Consider the following 12,455-nt stretch of genomic DNA (forward strand, 5'->3'; position numbering starts at 1 on the left):
GTTATAATAAGGGTTGGGGAAACACGTGGCTATACGAGGGCACATTCATTATTACTACTGGAGAAATCATGCTGGAATTAGTAATGGGGAATATACAAGCCATCCTCAACCAAGCTGTGGAAATGTCCTTCTTTTTAAACATGGCTGACCATGCCACTTACTGCCGAGGTCCCACGGCCCATAGCAGTAAGGTCCCATGGTCCAGGTCTCAAGCAGCAGGCCTGGGTCTATTTCTCCAGCCTCATCCTCTATTGCTCCCTGCCTCATACAGGCAGGCTCTACACACAATGAACTTCTTTCTCACAGTTTTTCTCACATACTAAGCCCCACAGTAAAAGGACTTCATCTCTTTACTATGACACCTCATGCCTTGTATTGTACGGATTTGATATTGCCTTCCTGACTCAACTATTCTCATCTTAAGTCAGAAACCATGTCTTATTTTTTCCTTTATTTTCATCATTTAGCAACATATCTAGAAATTATGAATCCCTTCCCCATCCAAGTAAATAGTGATTGAGCAGATGAGTGAACAAACAAATGGATAGCAGCATTCACTGAGTAATCTTCAACATTAGTCAAAATTTTTTTTCCTGGCTAATGGGAAATTTCAGAACAGAAATAAATGACCATAGTTTTTAAAATTTTGAAATACCAAAGTTATTATCAATAAAAACATGGATGATTTGCACTTCAGACCTACATTCTCAGCCTAGTTCCAACTCAAAGATCTGCAGAGGATGGCTTCACTAGTAAGTTGATTTTCCTTTCCTTCCCCTCTAGTGAGGCTCCTAAAGACATCAGTACTACTCTCTCCATTTACATTTTCTGCAAGGCAAGTCCCCTCTTCTCAACTGAGTCAGACATCAGAACCTTGAAGGCAGCCAGGAGGTAAACTGGCTCTATGGGGCATCAGGTTGGCAGGTGTAAGTATAGTCCTTTTAATAACTAATGATCTCCAGTCTAAAGAAATAGCCAATTTAGGAAGACTAGGCTTCTGAAGAGAAAAACCTCAGACTTCCCTTAGCTTTTATCATACTTATTTTTTGACCTACTTGAATGTCATTGCCAGATTCAGCTTTTAGTTATTTCCATCAGCGTTCAGTCTCCATCCCTCACCTGTTGTGTCTGCACACCTCAAACCATGAGCCCCTTAGTTTGACTACATCGGATGTCAGCCACCTGCCCACCCTGAGTTATGTCTGATCTCAATTACTTGCAATCTCTTCCTGACTTCTGCCCTAATTAGACTTGTGCCTCTTGTAAAACTGGTTGCCAACAGCAACCATCAGAGAAACTTCAGTCAAACAGCACACCCTTTCCTAGTATCATTCCTATACGTATTGGCATGATAAAACGTTAGAATTTCACCTTAACTTTGGTTAACCATATATTTATTTTCTGACAAAGCACCAAAAAAAGTCTTTCAAGTCTCATACTGGGTTAGGTGTGGGTTTTCTGCATAGTCCCAAATGAGGAAGGAAAAATAACAGGACTGTGACCCTCAGGAAGGGCGCTGACCTAACACTCAGTCTGAAGTTTGTTTTCTTCCTAAGCTCTATGAAGTTATGTCATCCCCTGGATTCATTTCCTAGGGCTGCCATAAGAAAGTTCCAAACACCTTAAGGCTTCAAACAACAGAAATGTATTCTTTCACTGTGTTGCAGGTTAAAAGTCCAGAGTCAAGGTGTTGGCACAGTTGGTTCTTTCTGAAGGAATATTCTAAGGAAAATTCTGTGCCTGTGTCCTAGTTTCTGGTGAGGGCTGCAATCCTTATATTCCTTGGCTTCGAGGTAGAGCACTTCAGTCCCTGCCTCCATCATCTTCACATGCCATTCTTCTGCATGTCTCTGTGCTCTTCTTATAAAGACACAAGTCATCTTGAATTAAGGGCCCACCCTACTCCAGTATAAACTCGTTTGAACTTCTCACATCTGCAACAACCCTGTTTCCAAATAGGGTCACATTTTGAGGTACCAAGGTCTGAGACTTCAACATATCTTTTTGGGGGATACAATTCAACCCATAATATCCCTTCACATTTTTACCACAATCTTGATCTTGTTTTTTATCATGAGTTCCAAAGAGAATTTCTTATGCTGTCCTGAAAAGAGCACACATGGCTTTGGGTTTAGATAGACTGGAGTCAATCCCAGCTTCCCCACTTACTATCTCAGGAGATGTTTCCTGTTTTGACCAGTTTTCCCATCTTCAAAATGGAGATAATATCTACCTTGCAATAATTGGGAATATTATATTAATAATATGTGTGCTAGTACATAGTAGGCTCTCAATAAATTCTATCAAGACTTTGCTTCTTAACTGAATAATTGTTAGATAGTAGAGAACAACATAGCAATTTGCATTAAAATGGACCTTTTCATCAATGCTCCCCTTTTACTTAAATGCTTCCTCTTGATAAGGAACTTCTGTGCAAGTGTATACACAATCGCACAAATTGCCAAAAGCATCACAAAGCCCTTTCAGCTTGTCAGCTTGTAAGCCTCTGACAAATACATAGAATTGTGTGAAAATGCTTTAAAACAATTGTTCCTAGCATTTTGGTCAGAATGTATTTATTAGACCATATCTTATACTTGATTGTGAAAATAAACAAGGACATAAATGACCTGGCTTTAAATGCTCTATAAAATCTGCATTACAAGACTTTATGATTCATAAAGGAAGCTTCTATTTTGGTGTGCCTGGGTAAATTTGGCTATGCAAACTTTGAATAGTCTTTGAATTGAAAAACGCAGTTATCGTTTACTGGCTGACAACCTTTTCAAGGGATAGAGAGGCAGGCACTGTACAACCAAAGATAACTTTACTTAATTAGTTTTTGGGAGATTATTTACTCGCCTTAGTCTATAGAAAAACAAAGGTCTGTCAGCACCAGATGCATCTGAGCTTTGCAGATGTGGTTGTGGCTTCTTGAAATCTTTAAAGATTCATCTAAAATATGCTTTCAGGTCTCCTTTTTGTGAAACTTTGACAGGATAATAGAATTAGATTTGCTGAATTTCACTAAACTGTAAAGTAATGTGTCATCAGCTTCACTTACTTTCCAAAAAATATTTCTCTCTGGTAATACTCATCAATCTAGCTTTTCAACCCCTAAACATGAAACTCTGAAACAAAAAGGATGACTCCATCAGTTACGCAAGTGACAAGATGTTAAACATTTAACACTCCCACATAGTAGCGCCAGCTGCCTCTGGATGAAGCAGATTTGCTTAGGTTTGGCATAGAGAAAAAAAGGAAGACAAAGAGAAGAAAAATGAAAGGAAGAGGAACTCCTCTTGCAGTGAGAATGCAAAGTTCTCTGCAGATGTGCAGGAGTCTGAAGTGGGATGTGCCTACTGCACAAACCTCTTCTTCTGAGGGAACACTGCAAAGACAGTCATCATCAGGTTCTCAACTCCTACTACCAGTGCCCCTGCATCCCCAGCATTTCATGGACTCACTCTGATAAGAGCACCTAGTGCACTGGATTAAAATAATGAAAGGACGGGGACTCAGTAAATTTCCACATCCCAGTACAATGTCTCAATAAATATCAGCTGAATAAACGAACTAGGAAAGCACACATGGGTCTCTGGGTCATTCGGACTCTTTCTCCACGACGATTTCCTCATCTTAGGCACCTACCTCTGCTGTAATCTCAGGCCAGTGAAACAGTATCGACTGAGCAAGCTGTGTGCTAGGTTGATTCTAACAACAGAATCCCTTGACTTTGTTAACAGCCCCAAACTGGCATCAACTTTAAAGAGTCAAGACTATTTTCCTCTTTAAGTGTCTTATCAAGAGGAATGTTAGTGAAAGGGCAAAAGTCATCTATAGTTTTCCACGGTGAGCCATTTACCTGGATGAGGGACAGGAAAGGCCAGCTTTAGGTGATCACACAGTGACCCCATCATAAGGCTTGTTAACAGAGAAGTTTTCCTTGTAGAGTGAGGCATGCTACAGGGGGTGCCCATTTTGAAGAATACAGTATGAAGCTTCCAACAGTGAAGACAGAACAGTATAAATAGCAACCCGTCAGTGGTAGGTGTTTGTTCTTTCGCTCAGTGGACTTCTGATGAGTAACTACCATGTGCCAGGCGTTATTCCAGGCACTAAAGGATGAAGCCAGGAGGGGGTGGTGTGGGAGTGGAGATGCATATAAAGAGGAATAAGGCATATGGCTGAGATGCTGGACAGTTAACTCAGTAGGTCTCAGATTCATCATCCACCTTTTAATGTAGAGACTCACAAACTACAAGCTGTGAGACCTTTGGGTAAGTTAATTTCTTTCTTTTGGTGTCTTTGTTATGATGGCTGGATTTTTACACCTTTATTTCTCTTTCCTCACCATTTAAAGAGACAGACTTATAAACAGATGATCATGTGGGTGATGTCATCAGTACAGGAATAGTTGAGTGCCATGAGCCACCCTGCAGTGCTGCCTGTTTTGCACAGTTCTAGGGGCCAATCTTGGGTACAAGGTGGAGCTCTACTGTGTCTATGTCACTCATGTGTCATCTAGATTACCATATTATCCCTAGCTCCATGTCTGAGTCTGTACAATCACTCACAGTAAACACAGCTGCAGAAATCATGCCCCTTTAGGGTCCCTCGCAATTTTGAGTCATGCCCCAGGGCAATTTCAATAAAGACTGGTGGCTGCTATACCCAGTCCCATCCAGATCTTTTCATGCTCACTGCCTGAATGAAGAGAAGAGTCTGAGGTCTCAGTGACTGGAAGGGAAGCTGCATGAAGGAAAGCTGCCCTCTTCCTTCCGATCTTCCTTGGGTACTGAACTTACTTGTCTCCATGTTCTTTTATTTCTACTTCTATTGACTTTAAATCTTCATCTATAGCTTCTCCTCTACCCACACCCAACCCTTTGCTGTTCCCAAATGTACTGCACAGGTTCCCACTTTCCTGCCTTTGTCCCTGTTGCTTCCCTTTCCTAGTATACTCTTTCTTCCTTTCTCTGCTTGGTTAACTCTGCCAAACTCAAGTGAAACGGGATGGCTTTTGGGAAGCCTGCCTTGACTCTTCCCAGGCTCACAGGGCTTCCTACACACGGCTCAGTACTTATCTTGCTGTTTGTTTCTCTGACCTCCTCCCTTAGACTGTGAATTCCCCCAGGACTGAAGAGATCTCTAATCCATCATCGGGTGTCCAATATTTACTACATGATTCAATACATAAGAGATGCTTAATAAATGATAGATAAATGCGTATCCAAAGGAATTAGATCAATGAAGAAGCTAGGGTAATAGGGAAAATGACACATACATTTGTGTTTTCCACCTGTAAATAATATATTGTTAATTCTTTAAGTAAATAAAATAAGAGTGGATTACTTGAGGTCAGGAGTTCAAGACCAGGAGTTCGAGGCCAACATGGCAAAACCCTATCTCTACTAAAAATAGTAGAGTGTAGTGGCGTGTGCCTGTAGTCCCAGCTACTTGGGAGGCTGAGGCAAGAGAATCGCTTGAACCCGAGAGGCAGAGGTTGTGGTGAGCCGAGATCGCACCATTGCACTCCAGCCTGGGCAATATGAGCAAAATTCCAACTCGGGAAAAAAAAAAAAAAAAAGGCCGGGCATGGTAGCTCATGCCTGTAATCCCAGCACTTTGGGAGGCCAAGGCGGACGGATCACCTGAGGTCAGGAGTTCCAGACCAGCCTGGCCAACATGGTGAAACCCTGTTTCTACTAAAAATACAAACATTAGCTGGGCATGGTGGCAGACACCTGTAATTCCAGCTACTTGGGAGGCTGAGACAGGAGAATCACTTGAACCTGAGAGGCAGAGGTTGCAGTGAGCCAAGATCGCACCATTGTACTCCAGCCTGGGGGACAAGAGTGAGACTTCGTCTCAAAAAAAAAAAAAAGCATATTCAGTTTGCTAAAACTCTTTATACAGGAATACAAGACTAGCTATCAAAATATTGGGCCTCTCTGGATAGGGGCAGACCCAGTGTTGTGTACCTAGAAGGAAATCAACACACATTTGTGAGTTAGTTGATTAATTCCATGAACTTTTCAATGCTAGTCATATTTAATTAAAATTTGTATACTGTTCAAGATCCTATATATGTCTTTCCCAAAGAGAAAGAGAAGTTTATTTAACAAAGTATAACACATAGATCTGGTAGTTGGTAGTTTTGAACAAATTACAGACAAGGTGCTGTCTAATTTAATGAGCAGTAATTTTTTAAAAATTCAAGAGATTTGACAATCTCTCAATAATTTTTTCCTCATTTCATTCTTTTTTGAGACGGAGTCTCACTCTGTCTCCCAGGCTGGAGTGCAGTGGCGTGATGTGGGCTCACTGCAAGCTCCACTTCCCAGGTTCACGCCATTCTCCTGCCTCAGCCTCCCGAGTAGCTGGGACTACAGGTGCCAGGCACCACCCCCGGCTAATTTTTTTTGTATTTTTAGTAGAGACGGGGCTTCACCGTGTTAGCAAGGATGGTCTCTATCTCCTGACCTCGTGATCTGCCCGCCTCAGCCTCCGAAAGTGCTGGGATTACAGGCGTGAGCCCCCGCGCCCGGACTCAGATCTTTTTAAAAGGTGAGAACTGATTGCCCTCTGTACTACTGATCTCAGGAAGTAAAAATCAGAGGGTAAAAATTGTAGTTAAACATCTCTAAGTCATGTTTAAACTCAGAATTGTCTACCTTTTACAAAAGAAATAAAATACCCAAAGAATACACAAGCAATAGAAAATTTGTTTGTGACATTGAAATTCAAGCTGGGCTCATAGGCTCACACCTTGGAAAGCAAGCGGATCACTTGAGTTCAGGAATTCAAGACCAGTGTGGGTGACTTGGTGAAACCACGTCTCTGTAAAAAATACAAAAATTAGCCAAGTGTGGTGGCGTACGCCTGTAGTTCCAGCTACTTGGGGAGCTGAGGAGGGAGAATCACCTGAGCCTGGGGAAGTTGAGGCTGCAGTGAGCCATAATCGCGCAACTGTACTGGGAAAGAAAGTGAGAGCCTGTCTCAAAAAAAAAAAAAAAAATGAAATTCAGATCACTCAATACCAGAAAGTAGTTCACAGGTACCTTTCAAAGTCAAACACAAAACTCTGTTCCTTAACATATATGATATGACAAAAACAACAATCAACATTTTAATATGGTGCTTTGTCCTCAATTTTATTTATTTCATAATTTCATAATTCATTGTCCTCTATGTTAATCTGATAAAATATTATTGAAGAAAAGAGTATACGATTTTTCTTGCCCTAAACAATAAAGTACAATTTTTTAAATAAAATGAAAATCATTCGTTTGTGTAAAACCAAGAAATTTAGATTTATTAGTTCTCAAGCATCTTAAATCTTTTCTATTTTTATGTAGTACTCTAGCATTCAGCAGCCACATTCACAATTGGCTATCGCTTTATTTTCAGGGATTATAGAGAAAAATTGAAATCCTCAAAAGTCATTTTCCTGATTTCTGTCATTGTCATAAATAGCTGCTGGGTAGAAAACATCCAGAAACCTTTAAGTTATTCCAAATGGCAACTTGACTGAGGAATGGTCAACACTGTCAAATTTGACAATCAGGTAGTGTAAATAAGTAAGGAAAAGCTATGAGAAATGTATGGGTAAAGCTGCTATTTAATGAGGAAAAAGGAGTGCTCTGCTATCTCAAAGAGAATAAGTGATAAAAAGAAGAAGAAAGTGTCTGAATAAGGATCCTGAATTTCAGATAGACACAGGCTTTCATTTCTCAACCTCAGAAAGGGGTTTATCCATCCGTGGGTAGAACTGTGAAATAGGGACATTTATCTTTAGTTTAAAACAAAACAACACAAGTTTCTCAGGGATGATATTAAGTGTTTTATATGAATTTTCTGCAGACCCTGTAAAAACCAGACAAGGTAATATTATGGTCCCTATTTTAGTTACTGAGGCCCAAGTTTACACTGTTCTTAAAGGCAGAGGTGGGATTAGAACACATACCTCTGGCTTCAAGATGCAAGCTCTTCCCCAGTATAGCACACATACCTCTGGCTTCAAGATGCAAGCTCTTTCCCAGTACAGCACACTAACTCCCACTTATGTTATCAGCAAAGCACCCTTCCTCCTGAGCCTCTCTTCTACCAGACATATGCCCCGGGTTGGGCTCTGACCCATAGCTTGCTGTTGGTTTTCTCAGTTCATGTGCAGTCTCCCATGCTACCGCTCTGGCAGACTGATTCGCTACTTATCCTCTGAATGCAGTCTGCCTCCTGGCCTGTGGGCTATTTTTTAATGCTTTTCTCTCTGCCTTTTGTAGAGTTTGGTGTCCAGATTCACCAGTTCTAGAACTACTCTGGCCAGGTTTAAGTCCTACATCAGGCATTTGCCACTTGTATTTTGGAGACTTTATTTTTTTCTCATCTGTGAAATTGAAAAAATCATAATACCTTCTTTATTTTTATGAAGATTAAATGAGATAACACATTTAAAGTACTATAGCCTGTTATCTGGTACAAAACAAGAACTCGGTGTGGTTACACTTATGATGGCTATTATTATTACTATTTTTATCATACTTTAAGTTCTAGGGTACATGTGCACAAGGTGCAGGTTTGTTACATATGTATACATGTGCCATGTTGGTGTGCTGCACCCATTAACTCATCATTTACATTAGGTATTTCTGCATGTCTTTGGCAAGGCCACCTTTTGCAAGAAGCAATCCACATGCCCTTTAACCTGATGGAATCATTGCCTGCCTCTCCTTTTTCTTAGTAATGCCTCCTTCTGTGTTAGAATACACTAGAGTCGTGTGCCCATTATTGCATACAATCACATTGCATTATAATACATTTGGGGTCTACTTTCCATACAAACTACTTAAAGGTAGAAATATTAAACTATGTTTGCTTTTTGGCATCTTTGGTTCCTGGCAAACTCCCAGCACAATATAGGGACTCTGCAAATGTTTGTTGAATGAACACCTGACTAACCAGAGAGGAAAAAATACAAACGCTGCTTCAATTTTCAGCCTTTGTAATTTCAAAGGTACTTGAGTTCCTAAGTCTCAGAGCCCATGTTCCTGGATGACTAGCTCATGCCGTAGTACACTGAAGTACCATATTAGTAGGGAATACCAACATGGCTGAAACAAGTTCTTTGAAATTCTCACCATAGAACTGTGAATCTCCATGTTGTTGGTGTCAGTGAACCATCCTAATGTGAAGGAGAACAAGAAGTACATTAAAGCAAAAAAGAGACTTTGGGGCCAGAAACATTTCTACTGATTGAGTCATTCATTCATTCTTCATTCATTCATTCATTCAATACACATATATCCATCACACTATATGCCAAGCATTGTGATAAATATGAAGAATGCAAAAATAAAAGACACAGTTCCTCGCTTCAAGAAGCTTATTCTGTGTGTAAGTGCGTGTGCATGTGTGCGTGTATGGCAATTGACATACAAAGACATCAATAATTACAATAATGTTTCTATTCTCTGATGGGATATGTACAGAATATGGTAACAACAAACATGATGGTAGCTACTTGAGGGTATTTAGGACAACTTCCTAGAGGAGGAGATGTTGGGATTGAACTTGGTCTTAATTGAATCCTTCATGTATTTTTGTGCTAAAAAGATGGTGGGGTGAAGAAATGTAAAAACTGCTCATCATGTGTGCTATTTGCAAATTTTCCTGGACGTATATTTAAAGAACTTGGATTGTGCTTGCCTTGAAATATTTGTAATGAATAATACAGGGATCTTGCGATCAGCACACTGTGTAATATTTGTAACTACATTAAGATAATAATTTGTTCAACATTCCTTTCAATATATTTTCTTTAGTTTAATGAACCTTGTCAATTGGTATTACAGACATGAAATTATTTAATATGAATGGCTCTCCCCTTCAAGAAACTTATTCAACAGAGACATGATACCAAGTAGAAAGTGGTAAATGAATTAAGATAGATAAATCTTTTCTGAGAAGACAGTGAATCTTTCCATCAAGTATAAGAATGAGATTAGGAATGCTCATAGGGAGCGGTAAAACAACCTTAGAGAAGGAACAGAATCTAGAAAGAGATAAGAGCAAGGTGACATTCTAAATACAGTACGCTAAAGCTAAAAGGGTCCACAGAGATTGGTTACTGTATATTTGCAAGTCGCCTGTTAAAATCTTGTTAAAATGCAGATTCAGCAGGTCCAGTGTGGGGCCTGAGATTCTACATTTCTAACAAGCTGCCAGGTGATTGCCAGAGCTGCTGGTCTGTGAGTCACACCTTGAATAGCAAGCATCCAATTCAAATGCCTCATTATAGATGATAATCCTAAAACCCAGGGCAGAAAGGGATTTGCTCATGTCACACAACTGATTAGTATGAGAGCAGTTCTCTTGTCTCACACTGTAGCAGCTCAGCAAGTAGTAAAAAGATCATGGGCTTTGGAATCAGGCTGATCTCGGCTCAAATCTTGGCCCTGCTGTTTACTAGTTACGAAGCCTTGGGCAGGCCATTTATACTTTCTGTGCTTCAGTTTCTCATTTGTAGAATACTGATAAATAACTATTAGCTGTAGAAGAGTTGTGATAAGTCTGTGCTACGACAGGCATACAAAAAAACGCACAATAGCGTCTAGAACATAGTAAGTGTCTATGTTTGAATACACATTTCTGTTCTATGTCACAGATCAAAACATGTAATGTGTCTTCTCTTTTTATCCTTTGGCCATGTCTGTATTGCCATCAGTGCACATGGCAATATTAGCTACATCATATCCCCCTAGGGCCCGGGCTGTGTTAGCATCTGGTGACACTTAGTGGCACAGTTAACACTGGCTGGGTTGGCAAATAAGAGACTGATGAAGGCCAAAAAAACAAAAAGTGATTCATTTTTTCTCACTGTCTCTTTGAAAGAGAAGTCAGGGTGGCAAACATATATCCACTAGTAAATTTTTTGTACTCGTTTGCAGATGAGGCCTTTAAAACATCTGCTCATTAATAAAAAATGTTCAGCAAATATCACAAATATTAATGGTGAAGATTTTCAGTCCACTTTGGTTAATCCAGGAGTTATTTTCTTCCTGGGTCCAGTATTTTTTCGGATTTCCTTAGTTGCCATTACCTAAATATCAAGAAAAACTCCATCTCATAGGTTCCAAGGAGATAATAAGAAATGACAACTGGTTAAGTGTGTTTTTTTACAAGAAGATTCCTGCTTCAAATACTAGTAAGCAAAAGGAAGAATGATGCCATTTTTGCATTATATGAGGTTTAGATATAGTCCACATGGAAGATGTTAAAGGTGAAAAAAAGAAAAAAAATCCATGAAGAATTAAACCTGTTAAACTGTTCAGAGCCATCGTAAGAGCTGCTTCAGAAATCTATTTAGAAATCATTGCTCTTGTATCTGAATCATTACAGAGACACCAGCATCACCCACTTCTTATTGCTGCGAACATAGCAACAGTTGCCATGCTAGCAAGAGATTCAGATTCACAACACAAACACTGGAGTCAGGAGGGAGCAGGGCGAGGCCAGAGCTGGAGTCAGGGCGGATGAACAGAACACAGTGCTGCCTGTATACATTTAATTAGGCCGGTTGTTCTCTTTGGTCCCTGGGCTTGTCCTGTCAGATATTTCGGGAGAGCAGAAGCAGTCTCAAAAGCAGCATTTTTGGACCAAGTCTTACTTTCAGTTGTACACACACGCAACTGCCAAAGGCAGGATCTGTGTGCTTTGATGTGCTTCACAGTGGGCCTGGGCCCTCCTTTGTGTATGAATGGAGAGGGTTTCTCTTCATTTCCAGGAATGAAAACCTCATAAAACTCTCATCATTAGAAAGTCAGGCCATTCGTTGTCCCAATATGTCATTTCATCTAATTGAAAACTGAGAAATCTGTCACCATTTATTTAGTAGTTTGCCTCGGGGGAATCTTCGCAGGTTCTCTTCATGTGGCCGGGAATTAGTTAATTAGTATTACAAAACGCTTGAAGAGGGAAATGCACTCCGCCTCGCCCTTTGGGTTAGGAGGGAGTGCATTTTAGGTCGCTAACAGGCACTGCTGACGGATAGAAAAGAACACGAAATTACAGCATCAGAATAGCCACGGTGAGAGCTGCATCTCATTCTCTCTCAAGTGGATATGTTGTAACCTAAATATGTCACTCGCTCACTCTTTTCATGCAAATCTTTTATGTGTGACAATAAATCCAGGTCCTTAAAGATTTTTTTTTAAAGGTGCCAATTTTACGCACGTAGGGCTCTTCTCATATCTTCACTTTTATTAATTTTCCATTTTCATCACCTCCTCTTTGGAACAGAATATTTTGTTTGATGTTCTTTCTTTTACATTTTTCATGAAGAAAGGCTGTTTCAAACTAAGGGTGGTTTTAAAAGTCAAGGAAAAGATTGACATTTTTCACATGCTCCTCAACTTTGAGGCTGCACACCTTTGTTCCGCGTGAAGTCTCCAAGC

At 40.1% G+C, this 12,455-nt stretch overlaps 2 protein-coding genes across 2 annotated transcripts in view; one reads left to right on the top strand and one right to left on the bottom strand.

The window, feature by feature from the left end:
- LOC100592286 (serine/threonine-protein kinase TNNI3K) overlaps nt 1-12,455 on the bottom strand; it is a 338,808-nt gene that overhangs the window by 26,044 nt on the left and 300,309 nt on the right.
- The window catches only part of LRRC53 (leucine rich repeat containing 53), a 43,507-nt gene continuing 35,243 nt past the window's right edge, over nt 4,192-12,455 (top strand). Inside the window, exon 1 of the mRNA XM_030825184.1 lies at nt 4,192-4,280. The gene's annotated coding sequence lies outside the window, so the exon portion shown is untranslated. The remainder of the gene's footprint in view (nt 4,281-12,455) is intronic.

The sequence above is a fragment of the Nomascus leucogenys genome, chromosome 12 (assembly GCF_006542625.1).
Source record: "Nomascus leucogenys isolate Asia chromosome 12, Asia_NLE_v1, whole genome shotgun sequence".
NCBI lineage: Eukaryota > Metazoa > Chordata > Mammalia > Primates > Hylobatidae > Nomascus > Nomascus leucogenys.